Source organism: Haliotis rubra, unplaced genomic scaffold (assembly GCF_003918875.1).
Source record: "Haliotis rubra isolate DU_JTF1 unplaced genomic scaffold, ASM391887v1 Scf868, whole genome shotgun sequence".
NCBI classification, from domain to species: domain Eukaryota; kingdom Metazoa; phylum Mollusca; class Gastropoda; order Lepetellida; family Haliotidae; genus Haliotis; species Haliotis rubra.
The window spans coordinates 151,419-178,304 of record NW_025767599.1 but is presented as its reverse complement, the minus strand read 5'-3'; the positions used below and the strand labels follow the sequence as shown (position 1 = coordinate 178,304).

The 26,886-nt window shown below is 40.7% G+C and overlaps 1 protein-coding gene across 1 annotated transcript in view; it reads right to left on the bottom strand.

Moving 5' to 3' along the window:
- LOC124263118 (cadherin EGF LAG seven-pass G-type receptor 1-like) overlaps nt 1–26,583 on the bottom strand; it is an 82,712-nt gene extending 56,129 nt beyond the window's left edge. Inside the window, 1 exon segment of the mRNA XM_046697681.1 lies at nt 26,422–26,583. The gene's annotated coding sequence lies outside the window, so the exon portion shown is untranslated.
- Between the last annotated feature and the right edge of the window lie 303 nt (nt 26,584–26,886).

Sequence of the window (26,886 nt, the reverse complement as noted above, 5' to 3'; positions counted from 1 at the left end):
TCAGCGAGCCTGACCTCCCGATCCCGTTAGTTGCCTTTCACAAGCATGGGTTACTGAAGACCAATTCTAACCCGGATCTTCACAAAAAGACACGTGACCTCAGGATGCCCTCGTTTATCTGAACCATATTGTACTATGTGTCATGAGGCAGAACCCAATTACCTCCTTGTATACTAGAAAATATTTACATAAACGTTGTCTTCAGTTATTTACAAGGTAGATATTAATGGTCTCGCTAGCTCCTTAAACGTCAAACCACGGTGGCCTCGTGGGCGGTTATGCCGACACTGTGATAAATATGCCGTGACTATCATCATACAGTGACGTAAAGTCTATAGTTAGTGAACTTTGTTGGATACACTGACATCCAGATAGAGTGAACCTGTTCCAAAATTCCTGGACGAGGTAACTAAGGTTTTCCTGACATGTGTGTACTTCCTGACTGCTGTGGGCGAGCAAGGACGCCCCACTTAAGTACACGGAGACTGGTGTTTGGGATTCTCGTTAATCAAGTGAATATAAACGGTGGAATCGTAAGCTCTGCAGCAAATGCCTTCTTCGTGAAATGTGCCCTTACATACGCAGTTAGTAGTGACTTTATGTGAATAAGATATTGGTTGTTCTAGGATTATGAGAGTTTGAATATTTTTACTTTCCGTAGGATTAATTGATACATTATCATTCGGATAATTTAGTGAAAAGAAACCCTCAGCAATATGAAAGTTACTTGCAAACATTGTAAATATACAATAGATACAATGCAGTGATTGACATTAAAAGAGAACGACGAACGCCAAGACGTCCTTGCGCCTTTTCTGAAATGCCAGTGATATCTTTGTCAATCGTTTAACGCAGGCAGGTTAGCTCAGTGGTTAAAGCGTTTGGCTGTTGCACCGGGTTCGATTCCAACACGGAACCAATGGTTGAGGTCCATTGAAGATTCCCCATTCGGCGTATGGCACACTTCCCAACAAAACATGACCTTATGTCACTTGACACCTAAAAGCATTTTGGTTTTTAAACAGCCCTTAACATAAATATTATTTTGGGTGGTACATGCCACATTGTTCAGATTTATTGTCAAAAACGGTTGAAAGTTAACATTACTATATCTCGAAATACACATTTATCTGCCAAATTCTGCAAAGAAGTATTTTCGCTGGCAGCTTCGTTTCGTTTCTGAAGATAATTATCTGATTTATATTCTTCACGAACTAAAAATCTCTCCATACATACAATGAGACCATACACAAAACCATCACCCACGAAAACATCTCAGTGTCAATGAAGTCTGTCTTCATCTTGAAAAAGCAACAACATTGCTGTATCTACTACAAGCATGGACCATTTACATGGAAAATACTCGAGCATCTGATGCACAGATGCTGGCTTAGAACACCAAGAAGATGTAGCACTTGATGTGTCTTTTTCGTCTCTTTTTCATTTCTTTTTTTAGAAACATACATGCTTTGGCATGCGAATATACACACGTTTTTCCTCGTCAGGTAAACACGACCGCCTCGCATTCTCTCAAAGGCCATGTTGATGTTTACATCGCGCATGTCGTTACATTTCATTCAGTTCAGATGGTTCTGTTTCTGACTCGCTAAAACATGGGACGTCTTTTTTTGCTGGATTTGTTTAAAATAGGTTCGGCAATTTACACGTCAGAGGTTAAGTAAATGACAAGACTGAACGCAATAAACATACAGTTAATATTGATAACATTGTATTAACGTGGAAACCGGGAGATAACGCTCCGTACAGATCAACCACGCGCTGTAGGCTGGAGTGCTTTTGTGACATATACGACAAATATTTTCCTTTAAGAGGTTGAACTGTTTTCGTGGACGAAACGCCCGGGTATCTCAGCAGTGGAAAGTTCACATTCCGTATGAGTCGTGGACGCCCTACCCTTATGTGGCCGGGTGGGACTGTTTTTGCTACTTAAGCATACAATAAACCGTGCTGTCTCAGCGCTCGGTGTTCGCCAGGGAGACAGCATTTCACAATACCTATTAATGCGTGTTTTCTCCCAGTGTTACCTGTTTCAAAGACACTCCTGCATAAGGCGAAAACAGGTAAATACAGTTGTGAATACAATTAACTGAAGGTGCGTTTAAGGAAGTAATTATTGCAATGTTATTTTCTCCAAATTAATAAAAAAAATCAAATATCCGTAAACACCCTGGGATATAGGTCACTCTTTAACCAAACCGTGTCTCGTTTCCCAGTTCGATTATTACCAAGTACTAATCGATATGTTCGTATTGCTAGTTTATATCTTTTTTGTGACTGTACTTATCAAAGATAGCAGTTAACATCAAACAGGTCCTCGAATAAAAATATCGATTTTTTTTCGTTACATCATTTCCAATTGTCATTCACTTCGCTGTGTGGTTTAAGGTGTGCTAAAATTCCCAACGCAACAGTGGGACTCACATAAATGACACGGCGTGGTGTTGTCAGTAACGTACTGCACTTGATGAATCTTGGAGTAATTATTGGGATGATGTGAGTGCTGACGATGCTACAGAGCCATCGCATCAGATGCTGCTGCTGTAGTCGTATTGATACGACGAGATAGTCCCACGCATCAACAGTTAATTTCACTTTTCACATAAAACACATACATCTGAAATCGCGTGGGACTAATTTAGAGTCATGAAAACATTGAAAACTTCTATCAATTTCGAAATAATGGATTCCTACTTAAAGTTGACTGTAGTGACGTGGGTGTTACGCTTTAGCAAAGATGATGCTTCTATTGGAGATATTAATTGTAAATCAGCTCTCAAACGGGCTGACTTAGTGTAAACAGGGTTAATTTATTGGAAAGTCTATTGGCACAGATCAACTTTGATCGCTGAAAATTTTACAAATATGTACGGTTAAATTCCACAAAATAAGAAATAGAGAAACATATATATTTAAACACTGCTCTCTCTAACTTTCATATTATCTTTCTACCCTACTCGCAGAAAGTTAAGAACACCCTGTTCTTTCATTAATACTTCAAAGCCAGACAGATTACCTGTAATAATAGGAAGGAATCTTCTTTAGAATAGTATACTAATTTGTGTAACATCTTAAAGCATTTTGTTGCAATAACAAGGGAACGTTGCCTTGTGATAGCAAGTAAATCTATCTTAACTCAACAGGTGTCTTCCAGGCTTGAGAAAGATGTGTTTATTTATTCTGGTTAATGCGGAAATGGAAATTTCAAAAAGAGGAAATGAAATTAATCCGTTTTCACATTGGTTTCGTTATAACAATAATGTTTTTGTATTTACCACATTGGAAGTGTTATCCTCATTTAAACCTATGAAAAATAGATTATATTGTAAGGCACTATACTATGTATAATTGTCTGCATTATAGTAATTTTTCAGAGACAATGTGAAACAGTTGGCTGGTCTGTTCATTATCTATGTTTAATTTGACGTCATTCGAGAAAAGATTACATTATCCCTTTAATAATTCAGTAACGTTGGCTGGTTGCGCTGTTGTGTCATTGTACCCGTAACGAGTGCATATATGCTCACAACATCGACCCTTAGGAGTTATATTTCACACATCATGGACACACTGCCAAATACACAAGGGATATGATGACATGTTGAAGAATACTTTGAAAACATAATTGGGGAAAAAGAAAGCATAAATTCACAAATACGATGACAGACCTCGCGACTATTATCCCAAAAGGATCGTTAGCCTATCGACGCTACAAATATGCAAATATATTCCAATTGAGCCCATGGAGATTTCCTGACTTACATATGTAAACACTTCACAGTAATGCTGTGAATAGCATCAGCAACACAACCAGGTATCCTCCACAGCGGATGCAAGCAGATCCATCGAACACAGCGACGCTCCTCGTTCAAGGTAACTGGCTCGCTTATGTAAGTCTCTTAAAGCTTTCAAGTTGGAAAACTATGGAAACAGTTTCCTTCTAATGCAAATACTTGTACAGGACGCCTGTTTGAGTGTGTGTCGTCACAACGATGCTGGATAATGTGTCAGGAAAAGGACGCTGAGTGTCTTACACTGTAGATTTCAATTAAATAGATAAATTAAGCAATTGCCAAGGACAAAACCAGAAATAATCCGATACTCTACGTGACGGGATGTCTCTGTTTAACATTATAACGAATCGTAAAGTCTGTGTCCAGTTTGAAACTGTATGCAATGTTTTATAAACGGCACTTTCTTTGCCATTAGATAAGTAAATCAAATTTAAAAATAAATATTAACCTTTTATGATCTATATAGCCATGATACAATTCTTGTGAGTTGTAAAGGAGAATCTATTTTTCCCAGTCTTTAGAATGGATTCATTCAGTTCTATAAAATAATAATCTCAACACAATATTTATTCAAATCATAAACTGATTAACATATTTACTATAACCCTTATCTTAAGGAAGATGTACTTACAATCTCCATTAATAAAAAGTCATTTTTAAGTTATCTGTGAATCAGAGAATGAAGCTTTACGAGTCAATGAATGAACTTTGAAATCATATTTAATGTTGACATTATTATCATACACAAACCATAAATTCATCTTCAGTGTAATAATTCACATGTTAAGAATGAACCTAGGTACTTGATAAATGCACGGAAATATCAACTGACCTGTTAGCGCAATGTTTCACAAGAAATAGTCCAGGCGTAAAGCATAATCCGTGCTACGCTCTCAGCTCTACATTAGACTGTTTGTCATCGGCAGAGCGAGCGCGGGCCTACCTTACTACGTCACAGTCTGATACACCACAACGAGGCTCTCCAGGAGGGTCGCCTGCCTGACATGCGCACGTCGTAGACAGGAAGTCATTCTAGTCGTCTCTACAGGTGCGCCTGACATTAATCTTAAGAAAAAGTTAAAAGCACTTTCCGTGTTTACAAAACGCTTTTCTGTAAACCATTGTGACAGAGACGGTGATAACGAAGAAATTAGACAGCAGTTTAACTGTGAAAAGGCGCGGTTTTAATTGAAAGTATCTTATCTTTTTCCCTCGTGGGAGGAATAACTAGGTAATAAAATATGTATGATTCATATTGTTTCTCCTTGAACCATCACAGATCGTTACAAAACACGCTGATCTAGTTGATACAGTTCCGTAGCCTCCACAGACGGAAACGCTGCCCTGTGCCAAAGCTTGTAAAACAAACAACGGTACGTGAGAATGGTCGATGAACACATACATCTCTGACAAAATATGAGATCATTTGTGAGTAAGAAGGAGAAGCATCCCGCTTTGCAACTGACACCGGCTTGTGAGCTATGGCGCTGATTGTGTAGCAAGATGCTGACACAACATGATGTACACATGAGAGAGAGAGAGAGAGAGAGAGAGAGAGAGAGAGAGAGAGAGAGAGAGAGAGAGAGAGAGAGAGAGAGAGAGAGAGAGAGAGAGAGAGAGAGAGAGAGAGAGAGAGAGAGAGAGAGAGAGAGAGAGAGAGAGAGAGAGAGAGAGAGAGAGAGCTTTAACCACTAGCCTACCCCACCGCCTTCATGAGAATAAGAGACACAGAGAGAGGGGTCAGAAAGAGAGAGCACAGCAGTAGACACACACACACACACACACACACACATGCAGAGAAGGATAGAGAGAGGACCAGAATGACAAAATATATTTTACAAAATGACACTGAAGGAGGCGTCAGGCATAAAGTGTTGGGTGTGACTGTTTCAATGTGTTTCAAATAAGCCATACACAAGTATTAAAATCCGATTTATACTGATAATAGCTTCACGTTGACAGCCAATCCAGATATTAAAATAACAATGACGGGAGTGTCACGTGGGACGTATGACGTCCAGCTGACGCCAGTATGTCATGCGTACCGAGGGTCCCTGCTATAACTTGCAAGAAGGGAGGGCCAAGGCTGTAATTTATTATCATATGTAAAGGTAAGGCACACACTGTTTCCATTTTCAAAAACATTTCCTGCTTAAGATTTACATCCATGGAGACATAATCTATTAATCAGTACTCTTCCCTGCTGTGTAAAGTACTTACCTTCATTGCCACTTGGGATGAAGATGTTGCAAATTTTACATCAGTTGGATGTTGTAAAACTTTAAAAAGTCATCCTTGAACGAGTTTGTTAAAACCATACGTTTACCACAATTACTGTTTACATTATTACGTTGTTTACGTCGGTGGAGGTAAACACAGATATCACCTCTCAAATCAATGTCCCTCCATCCATCTTAGTTATATTACATTTTGATGCTTACGGCTAGGACAGGTGCTTGCAAGACACTTGGACATGAAAGGGCTGACCCGAGATGACCCCACGCGCCAGACTGAAGTGGACAACGCTGACCAGTCCCTGCAGGCCTATCTGTGATTAATGTGAGGGGTCAGTGAATCAACTGGACACGTGGACGTTATAAGTATGTAACTAGACTGATGGGGCATGACGCTGTGTAGGTAAATGTGATGATGATGATGATGATGATGATGATGATGATGATGAATGTGGTGGGGTGGTTTGTCTAACTGTCATGAACACAAATGGTGATTATTCTACGTATATTGTATTTTTAAACAGATTATATCACGTAAGGTCAATTTACTGGTACCGCTACAGACTGCTACTACTACTAGTAGTGCTACTACTACTACTACTACTACTACTACTAGTGCTACTACTACTACTACTACTACTATGTTACTACTACTACTACTACTGCTGCTGCCACTGCTATTGCTGCTGCTACTGCTTTTACTGCTACTACTACTACTACTACTACTACTACTACTACTACTACTACTGCTGCCACTACTACTGCTGCCACAACCACAACTACTGCTACTATTACTACTACTACTACTACTACAACTACTTCTACGACTACGACTACTAGCACCACCACCACCATCACTACTGCTCATGCTACTGCTAGTGCAACTACACCCACCAACACTACGACTACCTCTACTACCACCGCGACTACTAATGTTACTTCAGCTACTGTCAATGCTACTAGTGATAATAAAACAAGTAGAAAACCTCATGCATCCACTCGACAAAGTGAAATAAATGCAAAAGCTTCGCTAAACTACAATTACGTCACGAGGCACATCCACTTACACGTACAGCGCGTTAAGACGTAAACAAGTTTTATCCAGGTAGACAAACTGTCCTAAGCCGGTAAACCTTGACGGGGAAGCTTTGATCTGCCGCTGATTAAACTTACCTGTCGGCGGACCAGGACACCAGCACACAACAGCAGCGTCGTGAACGACTTCCACGCAGACCGAGGCGTCCTTGTTTTGATTACAAACTAATCTGGTGACTGTGAGGTGGACGATGTTTGGACGTTAACGGCTGTTTCGTAAATATTTGATTGTCTAATATTGTCAGAGTGAACAACGCTAGTGGCCCGATTACTGAGTGGAATCGCCGATGAGGTTGTATGAACAAGACGATGACGACCAATGAGGCCGCTCATGACAACGTCTCTAAGTCTATTACGACTGTGAGAGAAAATCCGTTAGTCACAACACGCGTGGCTCCTATTTGATTATCAAAATGATTCATTTTAAGTTTATGGAGGTTGACCAAAGTACATGTTAACTGTTGCCACATGTTAACTGGCTGACGTCATAATTCGAGTGTCCAGAGCAGAGCCAATGCATTGTGGGTCACATGCCAGATGTCTCCAAATGACGTCATCGTTAAAGCTTATTGGCATAATTGAATTGTCTTTATTAAAAAAAAACGTATAACGAACTACGGTTATGTCGAACTGAAAATATTAGTCACGTTGGATTCGTTATAACCGTGGTTTATTGTACAATACAGAGTATAATGGGTACAATGTGTGAAGCCCATTTATGGTGTCCCCCGCCGTGTTATTGCTGGAATATTGCTAAAAGCGACGTAAAACCAAAGTCACTCACTCACTCACAGAGTATAATGAGAAAGCTTACAGCTTTAATTTTACTGATTGATGCCCTCATGAACAAACGGATATTGTACTGAGTATATTCACTAGTAGGTATATATACTATACAAACCGTAAGCCAAAACGTATACACCCATGTTTGTGGTGGCTGAGAAAGGCATAAACAAGAAATGGTTATCCGACGGTGATTCATTGTATACAGCTATCCTAGTTTTAGTTAGGGCCTAATGTTTAGTGTTTCAAAGAGTGCTGTAGCCTAGTAACGCTTTGCGAACACCTGTAATGTTTGGTTAAATAAAGTTTTTACGTGATTACTTTCTTTTGCCCGACTGTGTGTGTATTCTGATATCAGGGAAATTTCACTTTCGATTCTTGTATTTCTTCGTTAGAATCAGTCATGAAGGATATTGATTCTGAACCGGAGTGTTTTAATCGTTATATGGAGTTTTCTTGTTGTTGTACATGCATTAAAAATTAAATACATCGAAAAGGTCAATGCCCACATTCACTTGAATACAATTCAAGCAGGCCAAAATGACTTACATTTGTGAGTGAGTTTAGTTTTACGCCGCACTCAACAATACTCCAGCGAAATGGCGGCGGTCGGTAAATAATCGAATCTTGACCAGAAAATCCAGTGATCAACAGCATGAGCATCGATCTGCGCAATTGGAAACCGATGACATGTGTCAACCAAGTCAGCGAGCCTGACCACCCGATCCCGTTAGTCGCCTCTTACGACAAGCATAGTCGCCTTTTGTGGCAAGCATGGGTTGCTGAAGACCTATTCTACCCCGGATCTTCACGGGTCACTTACATTTGTGAATGACGGGCGCTACTAGTCGGGCAGACAGGCTTACCTTTTTGGAAGTGTCTTCACAGATTTCAGTGATCCATTAGTATGATATTTATAGTTGTTTTTCCTTTTCGTCAAAAGGAATGTTTCTGAGTACAGTTAGCCGAACTGCGTAACTTTATTGTTTTGTACTGACGTTTTTTTAATTTAAACTCTGAAAGTTTTGTTTTATCGTTAGGTAATAATTCATCAGGTTGTAGCGTGTCTGCTGCTATCGGCCATTTGATATGTCCAAGGTGTCATTGATGCTCTCTGTTTCAGGTTATCCTTGATTAAAACTGTTAAACTCTTTTGAACCTTGTCAACAAGTTTGCCAGAAATACGGTACCTCATTTGATTCAGATCGCTAAGATTTTGAACACATTCCAACGAATGTAGTCATATAATCAAAACAGGGCTATTTCAATGGTTATATTTCTAATAAATCTGAAAGAGGTTATGCGAAAATTATACGAAACTATGTAACACCTCCAGTATGACATATCCTTTTTAGATATTTACGTTGCTATACGTACATGTTTACTATGAAAGTGAAGTACACTGGTTTTTCCCAACTTACAACGCTTGTCTTCTCTCGATATCCGCGTTTTTTAAAAAAAAAGACCCTCTTTTTACGACGCGCGCGGACGTCAGAGTAGACACCAACCGAACAAAGCCGTTTAGCAATCAACCAATGAAAACGCATGCAGCTTCGGTGGTTTCTTTATCGACTCTTGGGATATTAAACAAAGTGACCTGACTTTCGCCAAACTGACGGGATATGTATGTCGATATAAGTAAAGTATATATTGACAAGGAGGTTATGCAGATACGGAAATGAAAGGCTTTCAAAATAATCACATTTTCAAGTGAGGCTGGCATTTTTGTCCTAATTTGGTAATAAATATCCATTTAGACAACAAACAGGGTATATTGTTCTTGCATTATTCACCAAGGAGTAACGGTTATAGGAAATAGCGTACAACAGGGGCGTATAAAGCCGTGTATAAGTGATATGTATTGATTTCCTCGCTTAAGTGTCATTGTTTGCAAAACTTGAATAATGGTAAGGCAATATTTCTCATAAAACCCTATAAAACATGTTTACACTAACACAACTTTGAATAACCACGTTCCACATATTATGTAAAGTGTGTTTTCGTTTGTACCGAGAACATTTCAAGTTTTAGAATCAATATGCTCCTTTTGATGTTCCAGAGAACAAAATGTCCACTAATATTTGTTTGAGTCGATATTTGAACTTTGCGAATAAAGTGCGTCCAAGACTTCGTACCAGAGTAAATCAATTTTAAATGGATTTATGAGATATAATGAACACATCGCTTTGGTATGATTTGGATGAGATATAATGCGGTTCAGTGCGGACTAGGGCCCTAATTCTGAATAAATGGATATTAGTTATTACCGCGAACCATTATAAAGACATTGTTATCACCGGTTTCTGATTATCGTGTTATCATGTTAAATGCTCTATATGCAATTAAACGAACATGGTTGACTAATATTTTTAGCCTTTATTAGATCTCATCTGACTGCCTCGTCTCAGCTATAACGGTACATCGCTGCCTGAATTCCTGTTTGAGATTACATGTCAAAGTTGAAACATTATTAAACATAGTGCTGAATTATTTCTATTTTGTACCGTGAAAAAGGCAATGTTATACTCGCGCTATCAGTATAGTTGAGCACACTTTCTGATTAATCTATTTACAGCTTTATTGTAAGGCTGTCTGAATTTTTTCTCTGTTTCTCATCTCCGACGATTTTCCGATGTGAAATAATAAGCTTCCTTTTCCCAGTTTCACGCCACTGTGGAAATTCAGTGGAATGCTCTTTCCGAGAACACTCATAGAAATTCAGTGGAATGCTCTTTCCGAGAACACTCATAGAAATTCAGGGCAATTTGTTTCTTCCTTATCTAAAGTTTTAAAAATGGTTTCCGAGGAAAAGTGACTTGATTTACATCCTAATATACATATTCTAATACTCATTAGCAAGTGATCTGAATTGTTCACATCTTAAAAATAAGTCACATAAATGAAAATCATTTTGTATATTTGTGCATAATTTTTGCCAGCCCGCTCTCTAACTGGTTAGATGTGAGAAACACACACGAACTACGGTAGGCCTAATATACTGAGGGGAAAAAATAAGGGATCACATGAAAGTACAAGTGTTCCCTTATTTTTTTCCTGGTTTCTTCACAAGCTATGGAATACAAAGCTTGTGAACAAACCTGGAAAAAATAAGGGAACACTTGTACTTTCATGTGATCACTTATTTCTTTCCCTCAGTATATATACCAGAGCCACAATCATCCGAGACGTTGAGAGCGGTGTGGTTGTTGCTTGCATGACACATGGAGATGGAGGAAGCGTTGTGTGGAGCACATAGAGGAAACAGTGTGTGGAGCTGTGTCCCATACAACTGGAGGGGAGCGGATATAAGGCGTAACTATTATTCTGTTCACGTTTTGAGGGACAACCTGTTGTGAGGGTCAGGCTGGAAGCGTCCCTGTACAGGAAATCGAGTGTGTATTTACATAAGTTGATATTGTTTTAACAAAAATAATCTTCATGGACTGAATGTTAAGTGAGCATTATTATTTTCTTTCAGTATATCAATACAGCCAACTACCTGACAACGAATTAAAGGGATCGCGAATTTTAGTTCGTTGTAGACGTGGTTCGGTATAATCGCTTAGATTAAAATATACAGCAAATTGCCGGATATAGTTTGCTGTATAAATTACTTTACTCTCCCTATCTCTTTTTATCTCACACCTGTACTCTTTCTAATTTTTTCTCTCTCTTTGTCTTTCTCTCTGTGGCTGTCTATCTCCCACCCTCTGTCTATCTCTCTCTGTGTACTTCTCTGTGTGTGTACTTCGCTCTCTGTCTCTCCTTGTCTATGTCTCTCTCACTCTATCTATCACTCTGTCTATCTCCCTCCCCCTGTCTGTCTCTGTGTGTGTTTCTATCTCCTTTCTTTTTATCTATCTCGTGTACTTCTCTCTGTCTCTCTCTCTCTCTCTCTCTCTCTCTCTCTCTCTCTCTCTCTCTCTCGTAAATACGTCTCCGTGAGCAATTTGCATGCAAATAGTTAGTGGCGTGGGCTACTGGCAGAGCAGGGCACACTGACATGTTCAGTTTGATTGGTGTCTGTTTGTTTTAAGGCCTCCTGGCTGCTCAGCCATATAAGATACGAATACAGACATTAAAGCACAGCATTCACTCACATTCAAGTTTATGTTCAATCATGTTACTAGCCATCAATCATCAGTTCATTTAAAATCAGGATTGACCGTGACTACAACGATGCGGGTGGTCATGACACCCGACTTGGATTCCCCTCCTCACTTAATACTGAGACCGGCATTTATTGGTACCCGTACAGATCCGGGTGGGATAGTCTTCACCAGCCCATGCTTGTCAAAAGAGGCAACTAACGGGATCCGGTTGTCAGACTCGCTGACCTGGTTGACACATGTCATCGTATCCCAATTGTGTAGATCGAAGCTCATGATGCCAATCACTTGATTGTCTGGTCCAGACTCGATTATTTACCAGCTGCCGTCATATAGCTTGACTATTGCTGAGTACGGCGTTAAACAACAAACAAATAAATTAAAACCATACCATCTACATCATACATATTTTCAACCTATAAAACGCATTTGACACAGGATATGTAGTGGTGTGTGGTCCTGTGTGCATAGAGCTCAGGTCACAAATCAGTTGAAGCTGAGCAACGTTGGGCGCGGAGAGTCCTTGGATGGGTGACCGTGTTTGGCAGCTTGACTCCTGAGAGTTTCTAGGACTTAAGTCCTGCCCAACAACGAAGCACATATGTGGTACATGAGGTCTCACCTTAGGCAAGTGAGTTTGTTGAAACTTGCCTCTGTTCACCCAGCAGAAAATGGGTACCCGGTGGGATAAGTCTCGTGACTGTTTACCTTCTTGCGCTTCACATTCAGCTTGGGTTATCCGGGGTAATAATAATCAGATTGTGTATTAGCGCTTTGAGCATGTGCCTTGTACATGGAAAAGGTGTATTATAAATTCACAATTATTATCATTATTATTATGCTTTATACCCAATACTGTTTATATACTGAACATGAGGTGGACATCTGCCACCCTCCAGGAAACACAACACTTATGTCACAGGTCGTATATAATGTTAGAGTTGAGTACACAACGATCGTACATCAATACATCAATACACCACGCATACACTTCAGCCAAGTCCACCGCCAGGACGTGCCCGGAATATATTAGCGGTAGAGAAAAGTCACCGGGCAACCCCATGGTCTGTTCTAATCAATCAAATTTACAGAAAACCGATTTGCACTTGAAAAATGTCCCGTTGGGAATTAACATAAGTGGGTTAGTTCGATAAATAGGCTTCCTATGAAAAATATATCATGGAGGATGGAAACAAGGATACGCATGGTGCAACCTCTAAGGAGATGAGAACAGTTTTTAAATATTTTAGCGCATAAACCCCCGGGCCAGCCAATGCATATACCTATGTTTGATGGTAGATAAAAGTAAAACCAACTAGAAATGTATAATGGTGATGTATTTGACTCGGGGATCGTTGTTGTCTTATGGTCATTTGGTTTGCATTGTTTCGGCGACTCCCTTCAGTCGAGTAACGTTTTGATAAGGTTTGCTATGTTTTTGTTAAGTTTTTCAAGTGTATATTTTCTTTACCTGACAGTTTATATGACTAAACTTAACGTACCCATAAGTAGTAGTGTTAATACCTAAAATACCTATCTAGCAAACTCAGATGCAAGGGTGAGTGAGTTTACCCATGTAGGGAATCGAACCCGGCGCTTCGGTGTGACGAGCGAACGCTTAAACCACTGGCTTACCCACCGCCCTCTTAGATGCATGAATAATTTGCTTTATACACAACGAAAAATGGAGATTTGAGATGACTAATGTTACTGGTGACAATAGTGTGCATTACGTTTGTGTTCAGAGCAAAACATGCTTGTCGTATGAGGCGACACATGTCACCGTATCTGAGTTGCGTAGATCGATGCTCATGCTGTTGATCACTGGATTGTCTGGTCAAGACTCCATTATTTACAGACTGAATGTTGCTGAGTGCCGCGTTGAAAAGAAAATGCCACCAAAACACAAACAAAAAGTAACGGGTTGTGAGGTGAATCCTGGGGATCTAACCACCGTTCTCTTCCGGTATACACTCAATCCACAAGACCATGGAACACGTGTCGCTTCGGTAATGTCATCTAAGAATGTGGATGGCCAACGTCATCAGCACAACTTACTGGTACCCCTCTATAGCTAATTATTTGATAGAAACATGACTCAGTGTGACAAGATACCATCATAACAAGTATGTTTATATGTCAGGTACAGTAATGACGGAGCCAGACTGATGAATATGCCAGGAGGTCTCGCGGTCAAAAACATAATTCGTAAATGTGACAAAATTGCATCAAGGCTAATATATTTAGTCGCATAATGATGATTACTCTATTAACTCACTTCTAAAGGTTAGCTATTTTCACGACCGTGTCACGTGACATGCATCATGCTGCCTCCTGGTGCAGGAGTCCCAACACTAAGCTATGGAATCCTCGAAGGGACACTGTCTCTCTTCTAAGCACAAGCAAAATGTGTCACAATAAACCAAAGTGCGACAATACAACAACGCGACAATGTCCCTTCTCAGATTCCATAGTAAACCCATGTTTAACACTATATGATGCAGATGAATCAGACTCCCAATTTGAATGTCATTGCGCTGCGCAAACCCCAAATTAAATGGCGGCTGGGTAGCCATAGGTTTTTACGCTGGAGATCCGAGTTGAATTCCAATGTGTGAAGCCATTTCTGATTTCCCTGGCCGCTACTATTGCTAAAAGTAGAGAAAACCACACTCGCCAGCTAAGGAATAGTAAATGTCCGAATTGTTAAACGCACGGACACCGGACATCATAGACGTACGTTCCTAGGAATTAAATGGGCACTGTATTTCCAACCATCGGGAATACTCACTCACTAACGCACGCAAGGACGCACGCATGCATGCACGCTCGCACTCATGCAAACCCACTCATCCACCCCCTCACTCACTCACGCACGCACGCTCGCACGCACACACGCAAACCTCTTCGCCGACTCACTCACCCACCCACAAACCCACTCACTCACGCACGCAAACGCACTCACTCTCGCACGCAAACCCACTCACACACGCACGCAAACCCACCCACTCACTCACTCACCCACCCAACCACCCAACCACTCACTCACTCAGTCACCCAAACCCACTCACTCACTCACCACAATAGTTAACCAGCTGCTAGAATAGTTGGCTCTTATAATTACTGACGCTGGCTCTAACTGTTGTTTCTCCTTTAGCCTCGGTTATAATATGTTTGACAGTTGGTCGAGTTTAGTGCCTGTCAAACTCACTGATTAATGGCGCTCGTATTTCCAGTTCCTGGGTCGAGTGGTGGAGGTCCTATAGAGTTATATAATGTCAACAACATAAATAATTACATTTCATGAATATATCTATCTTAACGGTTACTTCGGTCACGTTTTAGTCTTCTCTATACTGATCAATCATGAATGTTTCTAAAGGAACATGTTAGGACAGCGTTCTTTGTTCTGAATGTGAGTAGGTTTGCATTTCTGACAGCAAAATATTGAACTAAACGTTTACCGTTACTAACGCCCCATTGTGTTAACGTATCTAACGCCTCATTAACTGTAACGTAACGTAACTAACGTAACTAACTCATATGTAATGTAACCAACGACACACTGTGTTAACGTAACTCATACGTAATGTAACTAACGGCACACTGTGTTAACGTAACTCATACGTAATGTAACTAACGGCACACAGTGTTAACGTAACTCAAATTTAACGTAACTAACGACCCACTGTGTTTGCGTATCCAACGCCTCGTTGTATTAACGTAACGTAACGTAACTAACGACTCCCTGCGTTAGCGTAATTCATATGTAACGTAACTAACGACCCATTTTGTTAACTTAACTCATATGCAACGTAATAAACAACCAACTGTGTTAACGTAACTCATACGTAATGCAATTTACGACACACTGTGTTAACGTAACGCAAATTTAACGTAAGTAACGACCCACTGTGTTTACGTAATTCAGATTTAACGCAACTAACGACTCACTTTGTTAGCGTAACTCATGTGTAACGTATCTAACGGCTCCCTGTGTTCACGTACCTCATATGTAACGTAACAAACGATCCACTGTGTTAACGTAACTCATATGTAACGTAACTAACGACCCATAGTGTTGACGTATCTCATATGTAACGTAACGAACGACTCACTGTGTTAACGTATCTCATATGTAACGAAACGAACAAATCACCGCGTTAACGTAACTCATATGTAACGTAACTAACGACCCAATATGTTAACGTAGCCCAGATTTAAGGAAACTAACGACCCATTGTGTTAACGTAACTCATGTAACGTAACTAACGACTCTCTGCGTTAACGTAAATCACATGCAACGTAACGTAACTAACGACCCAAACGTACCTTTTGAGTAATGTAGCTTAACGACCCATTGCGTTAACGTAATTAAGATTTGACGTAACTAACGGCCTACTGTGTTAACATGACTAACAGCCCACTGTGCTAACTTAACGTAACGTAACTAACGACTCACTATTTTATCGTAACGCAAATTTAACGTAACTAACCACCCACTGTGTTCACGTAACTTGGATATTACACAACTGACAGGCCATAGAGGAAGCCTCGTAAGCTACAAAAACCAGATGTTGGTGTCACTTGTCTTGGCAGCAGTCATATATTCATTCATACGTCCTGTCACCCATTCATTCATTCATTCAATCATTCATTCCACACACACTCCGACCAATTCCCTTCAAACTTGTATTGTACACTCACCCACTTCATCACAATACCACACGTAAATCACATCCGTGGACACAGAAGTGTCTCAAGTTTTATATTTCTCTGGACAACACTGCTTGAAGATGCTGGTATTTCTCATGAACGTCTTGACACCTACCCAGATACCACAATATCCTGGAGTCATTAGCCTGAATGTATCTCTAGAGGTCGTCCAAGGATGACAAGGAACACGGATCTAAATCTCAAACAATGTCGACCTAACACCCGTCACCGTAGTGAACGTTCCTCTTGCCCCGAGCCAAGGCTGGTGATCTGGAGTCATACATCAGTTGAAAGTGGTACACGAAACTCAAGGGCAATGTTTAGGAATTATTCAGATAGCGGTTCTTCCTCGTATTGTCTGTATTGAGAAGCCGGGTTGACAGTGGCGGTATATCATTGCATACTTAACGTTTGCCTGTATACACAGTCGAGGACTGTGATAAAACACAGGCAGGCAGTGTTATGAACCCGACCATGAGGATGTACAATACTCCCACATTGGGATTGCGGTTAGACTAACGCTTATAGTCCGTTTGGCTCAAAAGCGGACCGATGAATTGCAATCTAACTCGAAAACTAATAAACATATAATACTCAATGAAACGCTGATCATTATCAAAACATCAGACCAACTCTGTGATTTTTTTGCAGAATTTATGTCCTAAAAAATAAAAAGTTGTTTAACAAACATCCTTAAAATATTGACACAGTTCACTATTTGTTACGAGGGGAGGAGTGCAGAGAAAGGGACAGCCTGGTGTTAGAGAAGCACGTGCACAAGTAGCGACAAAGTTATTGATTCATCAACCTGTGCTGTGGTGTCTCCATCCTTTCTCGAACACCTGGCTGTCCCTTTCTCTGCCCTCCTTCCTCGTAACAAATAGTGAATTGTGTCAATATTTTAATGATAGTTTGTTAAACAACTTTTTTATTTTTAGGACATAAATTCTGTAAACAAATCACAGAGTTGGTATGATGTTTTGATTATGATCAGTGTTTCATTGAGTATTTTCTGTTTATTAGTTTTCGAGTTAGATTGCAATTATCGGTCCGCTTTTGAGCCAAACGGACTTAGTCCCTGAACCTATGAATTTTGATAGGAACAATTAAACTAATTTATATCGAAATGGAGCCGAGTTAGGCAATTCAGCGGTCAGAACCTGGGGAAATCTAGACTTGCTTCATTTATGGCTTTAGCATTGCAGGGAGGGTGAGACAGTAGGGGAATAATGTGGTTGAGGGACTGTGAGACATACTCCAGCCCGACCAGCGGGTTAGTCTGCTCGTCGTTGTCTTCTTCCGCGTGGTGTTGGATCAGCTGCACAGCCTTCAAATGTGAGATATCCGGAACCATAGGCGGATCCAGAGGGTGTACTTAATTTAAGAGCTGCTTTCATTAATTAGGCGTTTACCTCATCGTTTCTTTCGGTGTACTTAATTTAAGAGCTGCCTTCATCAACTTGGCGTCTACCTCATCGTTTCTTTCGGTGCACTTAATTCAAGAGCTGCTTTCATCAACTATGTGTCTGGGAACACAGCAGTAAACTACCCTTATAACGGACACGCTTAAGACGAACTGACGATATAACGAACTACGGTTGTTACGAACTAGAATTAGGGGTCCCTTTGTTTGTTATAACCGTTTAGGTTGGAATGCGCATAGTGGCAAAGATGCTCGTATGACCAAGCGAGTTAATGGTGTTCAACGCGGCAGTTAGCTCCCGTCAGTCTACATCATGGAGGGTTGTGAACAGGCTGAGCAATACAAACTAGTGGTTGATGTTATGAGTGAGTGAATGACTGTAGTTTTACGACGCATTTAGCAACATTCCAGCAATATACGGCAGGGGACACCAGAAAGCCGCTTCACACACTGTACCCATGTGGGGAATCAACCCAGGAATCGCGACCACTAGGCTAACCCACCGCCTCGGTGACGACCTCTTACGTCGTAGGGGTGCGACGACACCAAGTCACTGAGCTTTTGACATACGTACGACTCCATCTTAGTCAAATTCTCATGCACTTTTATGCAGTATGTTTGTTCGCAATGCTTTAGTCAGATGTTGTATAGCGAGGCACTAAAATCAAAGGAAACACTATCTTCTCCTCATGGCACGGATTCAACCTTGAAAGACGTATTTCAAATCAGAGAGAATTGAAGAGACAATTTCCTTCCCAGATTAGCTTGACACTAATGGCTGACTTATATAAAGACAGATCTGTATGGAGGATTAAGTGAGAGACGCCTTTGTAAGAGAATATATACCATAATTGTATTGGCCATGGATGATATGGTAATTGCCGTATACAAAAAACGTTGTTTTTCCAAGTCTCTGAGAAGGTCAGGGAGCTCTTGGAACCTTGTGACAACTGGTTAAGAGAAGCAAAGCCAGAAAGGACTAGGTTGGCAGCAACAGCGGAATCCGGAATTGTGGTTAACCAGTTCTGCGCGCGGTGGTTAAATACAGTGTTCAATAGTGTCCATGAATGTAGATATTTTAGTAAACATCTCATGGACGAACATGTCCCCTTGACATGTGAAGCCCGTCTGGCAGAGGTCATTAAAGGCTGCGAGGCAAATGGACTTCCAGATCGATCGGACGGACCTCATTTGCCTATAATTGGACAAAGAGAGGCATGAAGAGATTATCTAAATCGCTAGGGTTTGTATTCATATATAATAGAGGATCTTTGCGAGCCGAGGACCTCGAAATATGAGGTACAAACACAGACCCCTGTGAAGATCCGGGTTAGAATTGATCTTCAGCAACCAATGCTTGTCGTAATAGGTGACCGGATCGGATCGGGCGGTCAGGTTGACACATGTCATCGTATCCCAATTGCGTAGATCGATGCTCATGCTGTTGATCACTGGATTGTCTGGTCCAGACCTATTTACAGACCGCCTCCTTATAGCTGAAATATTGCTGATTTGTTGATTGGTGCGATAAACAATAATTACTAAAACAAAAAAAATCTTCTCTTGATATGAATGGGGTGAGATTCCTGAGTGGTGGGTGACCTGAGGCCAGAGGAGTCCCCATTCTCCTCTTTCTGTGCCACTTGGAGACATCGGTAGGCTTGTTTCATGCCAGAGCTCTGAAGTATCCAAATGTGCTGAGAATATTTCACTGTGCAAACTGCACGTGAGTAAATTTACCTTCACAACCCCTTGGCTTGATGTAAATTTGCTCAAAGTGCAAATTTGAACACGTGTACAAGACACAAGTGTGCATATTTTACATATCAAAGCAAATTTGCATGTGCATGTGTAGGCATTTGCCACAAGCGTTAATTTCTGGGCTTGGTTCTATCACAGAATGCCTGCGAGATTTTATAAACAAAAGAATGTCAACGATGGCGAAATTTGAATACGATCTTCTTGAAGAAGGAAGTTTGAAGGGATGAACACACAATGTATTTTAGAAAGTGCTCATACGTGACGTGTTGTGTTTGGGAATTACACTTCCTTGTTAAAGTACATATTCTAGTACTTTTTTTTGTTTGAGTTCCATACGGGGTTCGAACTTACGTTCTCATCGTAATGCACCTAATCGCCGGCACACAATAGTTAAGGGAATCTGAACAGTACTTCTGTGACGTCATGGCATGCCAGCCTGATTTTCGAAGGCGTCCATGGTAATGTAGGTCTCCGACTCCGACTCTTATTTGGATAAAATGCTGCTGGGGTGCGGATATTGGGGCAATACCTCTGTGGAAGATAGGGCTGCGCAATATAACCGGTTTACCGGTATTTACCGGTTCGGACATGAAAACGATACGTATTGCGATACGCTGATCGAAAACCGGTATTTTGACATGCATTCGGAAAACTTCGTAACACTCGGAAATCTTCGGATATTTCCGTTTTTAGAATTGTTCTTTTCCCTGTTTCACTAGTGCCAAATGTTACTTACATTTTTATTTTGTCATGATTAAAAGTTTTTAAAAACGGTTAATCTTCATAGTGATTGTTGTGTTTTTGCTTTATAATCAAGCATTAACTCGATTATAAGTAGTTTTTGTTAAAAAAATAATCCGTGCAATATATTGCAATACATATCGCAATATATGCTTCCGCATCGCAATATATCGCAATATGAAAATTCTCTGCAATACCCACCCCTAGTGGAAGAGACAACAGCTTGTTCAGCTTGACCTGAGCTACTCTACATCTGCATGGCCCGGGAGGTCAAACGGCACAAACGGCAGGTCGAGTTAACTTCATCAAATAGGGGAGCAGAGAATGTTTTGATGTTGTGTTTGTGCGGAGCATGCATACATCGGAAACTTTAAACCATCTGTAGCTTCTTTTTTAAAGAAATTTAGGACATTGCTGACGATTTCTCGACACTGAGATGTTAAACGCAACCTTGTCTCGGCTGTTTGGACATGTTGACAATCAACTGACAAAGGTGCACCCCTTCACAATAATAGACCCAACCAGTAGTGACATGGTCACGCAATGCATTAGTATTCACTTGATCAGGTCAAGCTGAACAAGCTGTACGTATGTAATAGCAGGGATACTTATAGAGTCTCCCTGGTAATAGGTAATATGTAAAAGCGCACCAACAACTTTAGACCTTGGTGCTGCAAGACTCACTAGTTAATCCCATAGACAAACAACGCTCCTCGGGCCTCTGGTATAATTGAACATAATGATGTAAGTGATACACCATTCTTGTAAGCGTATGAAACTAATAAAACTCTCATTCATCGTCAGTTGCACAGTGGGGGATGAGAGTAAGTAGAAATAAGAGTCTATGGGACCGGCTGTTATAGATGTATCAGAGTGGGGATTGTCGGTACACAGAGGCTGATCTCACATACAGTGAGTTTGATGTAACGTTACTTTGAATAAGAGAGCAAAACCTCTTTATTCTGGACGACAGCGTTCCGAAAGAAAGGGTCCGGATTAACACGCTTTCTGATTAACAAGTCACGGTAGATAGACACACTTTTTGATAAACAAGTTTAAGTCACGGTGGATAGACACACTTTTTGATAAACAAGTCACGATGGATAGACACACTTTCTGATAAACAAGTCACGATGGATAGACACACTTTCTGATAAACAAGTCACGATGGACAGACACACTTTCTGATAAAGAAGTCACGGTGGACAGACACACTATCTGATAAACAAGTCACGATGGATAGACACACTTTCTGATAAACAAGTCACGATGGATAGACACACTTCTGATAAACAAGTCACGATGGATAGACACACTTTCTGATAAACAAGTCACGATGGACAGACACACTTTCTGATAAACAAGTCACGGTGGATAGACACACTTTCTGATAAACAACTCACGGTGGACAGACACACTTTCTGATAAACGAATTATGGTCATGTTATTAGTAAGGGAAGTGTTGCCAACGATGACCGGTTTCATGGGGTGTGCCGATTAACGAGGTCTTGAGGAACGGGTGTTAATGCAGACCAGTTACTTCAGAGCAAAGGAGAGAGAGAGAAAAGAGAAAAGAGAGCAAAAGAGAAGAGACAGAAAGGGATAGAGTCACAGAGATTGAGACACACTGCGTGTATGTGTTTATTTGTTTGTATGTGTGCGCGCACATGTGTTTGTAGGGAGGGGAGACTGAGAGACCAAGAGCGGGCATATTTGTCGTCCAAGCCACGCATATCCCGAACGTGAAAGACTGCTTGTTTAGGGTTTGTAACGGGCTTGATATTTTATCGCGTATTGATTACGAATGAAATCAGCATTAACTTAGGATGAAATCAGCTTCCATCACTGTTGTTTCGCCAAATACACTTCTACAAAAATAACTGTCAGAACCAGTCGTGTTGAAGTACATGTAAACGTCGGCTTCAGTAAAAACCTGATTTAGCTTCAATGGAACTTGACTAATGCCGTTGTGTAATGAAGCATGGAGCATGCGCAGTAGGAGAGCTGCATATGCATGAGTACAGTTATATTTCATTATAAGTAAGAGTGAATGAATATGGTTTTATGCCGCTTTTAGCAATATTCCAGCAATATCACGGCTGGGAAATATAACTGACTGAGAAAACACGGATTTAGTCAAAGGCATTTTGGGATCTTTTAAGTGGCGCTAATACAAGTTGGCATCTAACGTGAATAAATAAATAAATATTTAAATTGTAATGTTTTGGCGAAGAAAACACGGAGGGCTGACTAAAAACAACTACCGGGCTGTATTTATGTATTTGATATGAGAATCGTAGTTTGGTTTTGACTTTAACTTGGCAGTACGGAAAACTACGTTTATAATGAACTACGGTTATAACGAACTATTTTGGTCCCTTTTACCTCGAGCTGTATGTTTTAGCCCAATGCAATATAATGAACTACGGTTATAACGAACTATTTTGGTCCCTTTTACCTCGAGCTGCATGTTTTAGCCCAATGCATATAATGAACTACGGTTATAACGAAACTATTTTGGTCCCTTTTACCTCGAGCTGTATGTTTTAGCCCAATGCATATTATGAACTACGGTTATAACGAAGTATTATATAGTGGTCCCCTTGAGTTCGTTAAAACCGTAGTTTATTGCCATTTTAATACAATGTGTAGTCCTGTAACCTTTCGATAACAAATTTTATCAAATCCACTTTCCAAGTGTATGCATATTTTCCGGATTCTGTTACATAATTACGATACGTAATGGCGATAGTTAATGATATTTATCCAAATGCTTTAAATTTGTTCATGGTTGAATCAATCTGACGCAATAAAACTAATTCGCTTTTACTTTGAGCCGTGAAGGTTCTGGTTAGAATTGGTCTTCAGCAATCCGTGCTAGTCGTAAGAGGCGACTAATGGGATCGGTGTGTCAGGCTCGCTGACTTGGTTGACACATGTCATCGTATCTCAATTGCGTTGGCCGCCTTATAGCTAGAATATTGCGACGTGCGGAGTGCGGCGTAAAACTAAACTCACTCCAATTGCGTTGATCGATGCTCATGCCGTTGATCACTAGATTATCTGGTCCTTACTCGATTACTTACAGAAAGCCGCCATGTTGCTGGAATATTGCTGTGTGCGGCGTTAAACAACAAAACAAACCAAAACTCCCCGAGTACAACATCAGTACAATTGTAATTGTCATGAGCAGCTCACGTCATCCTAAGCTAGACGTTAATCATTAAGAATGTACAAACATGTTCAATAAACATCAGTCAATCCTTGGTCAACGAGCTGTACCAGGTTTTAAAATTTAAAGCGAGAACCGAGATCGACAACAAATAATTAGGATAAGAAATATTGATATATAATCGGGAGCTGTGCGTTTAAGACAAACGAATTTTCCTTTTTTTGTCATAACAGACGTTTTGTTCAAACACCTTCATCGGTTATTCCACGTATTAATTGAGTCACTGCCTTTATTCACTCTGACAATGTTAGACAATCAAATATTTACCAAACAGCCGTTACCTTCCAAACATTCCGATCGCCTTATTGGTTTGTAATATAAACAAAGATGTTTCAACAAGAAATGGCTCTTTGATCATGAATGTGACATGTGTACACGTTTAGGGCTATTGGGAGACATTTGTCAGCCTAATTACGCTTAGATTATGGTTGTATCTTTTAATCAAATTAATTCAAGTGTATACTTAATATGTATTTACATAGAGTACCTGTATTGGGAATGGAACTCGGGTAATTGGCGTAGCGAGCAAACACTGTACCTCGTTAGGCGAAGTAGGACAAAGTGTCGGTAACGCATGTTATTGTTGTTATTGTATGATATTTATATAGCGCACATATCCAGGCAACTAGTGCATGCTCAAGGCGCTGGTATTCTTTCCCTCGATCATTGGATGTCAGTCTCAACGGCACATCGTATTATCAATCTGAACTCCCTGGGGAGAATACAACTCTTGCAGCCACTAGGCGCACCGAGTTATTGTGGCTTTGTCATCCTAACGAGGTACCCATTCACAGCTGGGTGGGCTGGAACACATAGTCACAGTACTTTGTCCAAATTCACTGCACGTTGCTGTACCCGCAACTAGGTGTTTGCACGTATACATGTGGCCACCATCTGGTCATTAACCACGAACCCACGACCATAGGTCTCTTGCACGCCTAAGTGAGTGAGGGTGAGTATGGTTTTATGCCGCTGTTTGCAATATTCCAGCAATATCACGGCACGGGACACCAGAAATGGGCTTCACACATTATACCCAAGTGGGGAATCGAACCCTGGGTACCGTTGTACAAAGAGATCTTAGCGCTAAGGTGGCCGTAACTCCCATACCTTAACATAGACTTAAGGTAGTCTCAGTGTTTAGGTTGTTTTGTATAACGGCACCCTGGTCTTCCGCGTGACGAGAGGATTCTTGAACCACTACACTACCTCACCGTCCCTCGGCATGCCTTAAGGAACTACAAGTATAAATGATAGACTGCCATATAGTCCCAGAAAGAAATATCGTAGTTATTATTATATATCTGAGAACAGCATGAGGCCGAGACACAATAGAAGCCAAATCACTCTCTGCTTGAGTAGAACGCCTGTGTTATAATTTTTCAAGGATCTGGCAAACAGACTAGTATAAATGGGTGAATAGAGTCTAAGACCTTATTTGGCAACACTGCAGAGAGAGACTAAACTTGGATCTTCAGTGAGATAAGTGATTACAGTACTAAGGTCAACCGTTTGGTAGTGAGTGAGTATGGCGTTACGCCGCCTTTTGCAGTATTCTAGCAATATCAAAGCGTGAGACACAAAAAATGGGCTTCACACATTGTACCCATGCGGCGAATCGAACCCGGGTCTTTAGCGTGAAAACGAGCAAACGCTTTAACCACTAGGCTACCCCACCGCCCCACCAAACGTGTGATAACATGGATGTACCATTACGTCAACGTTGGGCAAAGTTACGTCCCTTAGTTGTGCGGGGATTCGCTGACAGTAGGTGGGAATCCTAGTTCCGCTCTCTTGTTGTCACAAAACACGCATAAGATCTTTCTCTCACAATAAGTACTCAAACACAATTTCAACAATACTGTCGAGGTAAATATACCTCTAATCCTGTCATTCACTCACTCACTGACCCCCCCTCACTCACTCACGCATATATGTGTGATATAATGTACTCCACAGACACAACCCACCAGAAAACCCAAAGCGGTTTTACCTATGGGGTAAATTTAAAAACGGCAACGTTAGAGTGAGTGAGTTTAGTTTTACGCCGCTTTTAGCAATATTCCACCAATATTACGGCAGGGGACACCAGACATGGACTTAACATATATACCCAAGTACCCATGCGGGAATCGAACCCGGTCTTCCGCTTGACGAGCGAACGTCCTACAACAACGTCAGAGAATAACAAAGGCTTCATTTTCTGCTCAAACAGATTTCATTGAACAAAGATGAGTGATGGAAATAGATGACTGGATCACTGAAAATCAGTTGTGACACCAGGTGTTCGTCAAATGGTTAAGCATGTCCTGCCCGATCGTTCTAAAAAGTCTAAAACTAGACATGATATCTCAAATCAATACCTATTCGAATAACTGCCAAAATAGCATTTAATTTAAATACATATTTTAAACATTTTTAAAAATATAAAATATTGGTGGCAATAATGTGAATGGGTCATAAATACATGCATCTAAACATGTCAGAAAGGTGTTATGTCTAAACGATAACTTACGGTTTAGGATGAAGTTAACTCGAAGGAGATGACGCCGTTAGTCTGTAGTCCAGTTTTTGTGAAAGTCACGGGACTATGAAAACAAGCCTCCTGGATCAGAGTCTCAAGCTGTAGCACTCGGTTTAAGCACAGCAAACCGAAAACGACTTTCATGTGTTGCCTTGTTTGGTTGTTATTTAACATCCAAACCCCTGGCCTTCTCTCGATCTCAGCTTTGATAACACTAACGACTCGACCAGCCTCGCTCCGGACCCTTCGATTGCGAAAGCTTGTTTGCTCGCATTCCGTCAAAGCAGCCCTCATGGGAAAGAAGGGGTGTGAGCTTATAAGCTATCTGTGCTTGTGTCTCAAAGGTTTAACCCAGGACAATTTGGGCAGATCCATAACTACTTTATCATGTCAGAAGACAAATCGATATATTAAGACTAAACTGAGTTCGTGTGATTGGTTTCTGGTCAGGTCAAA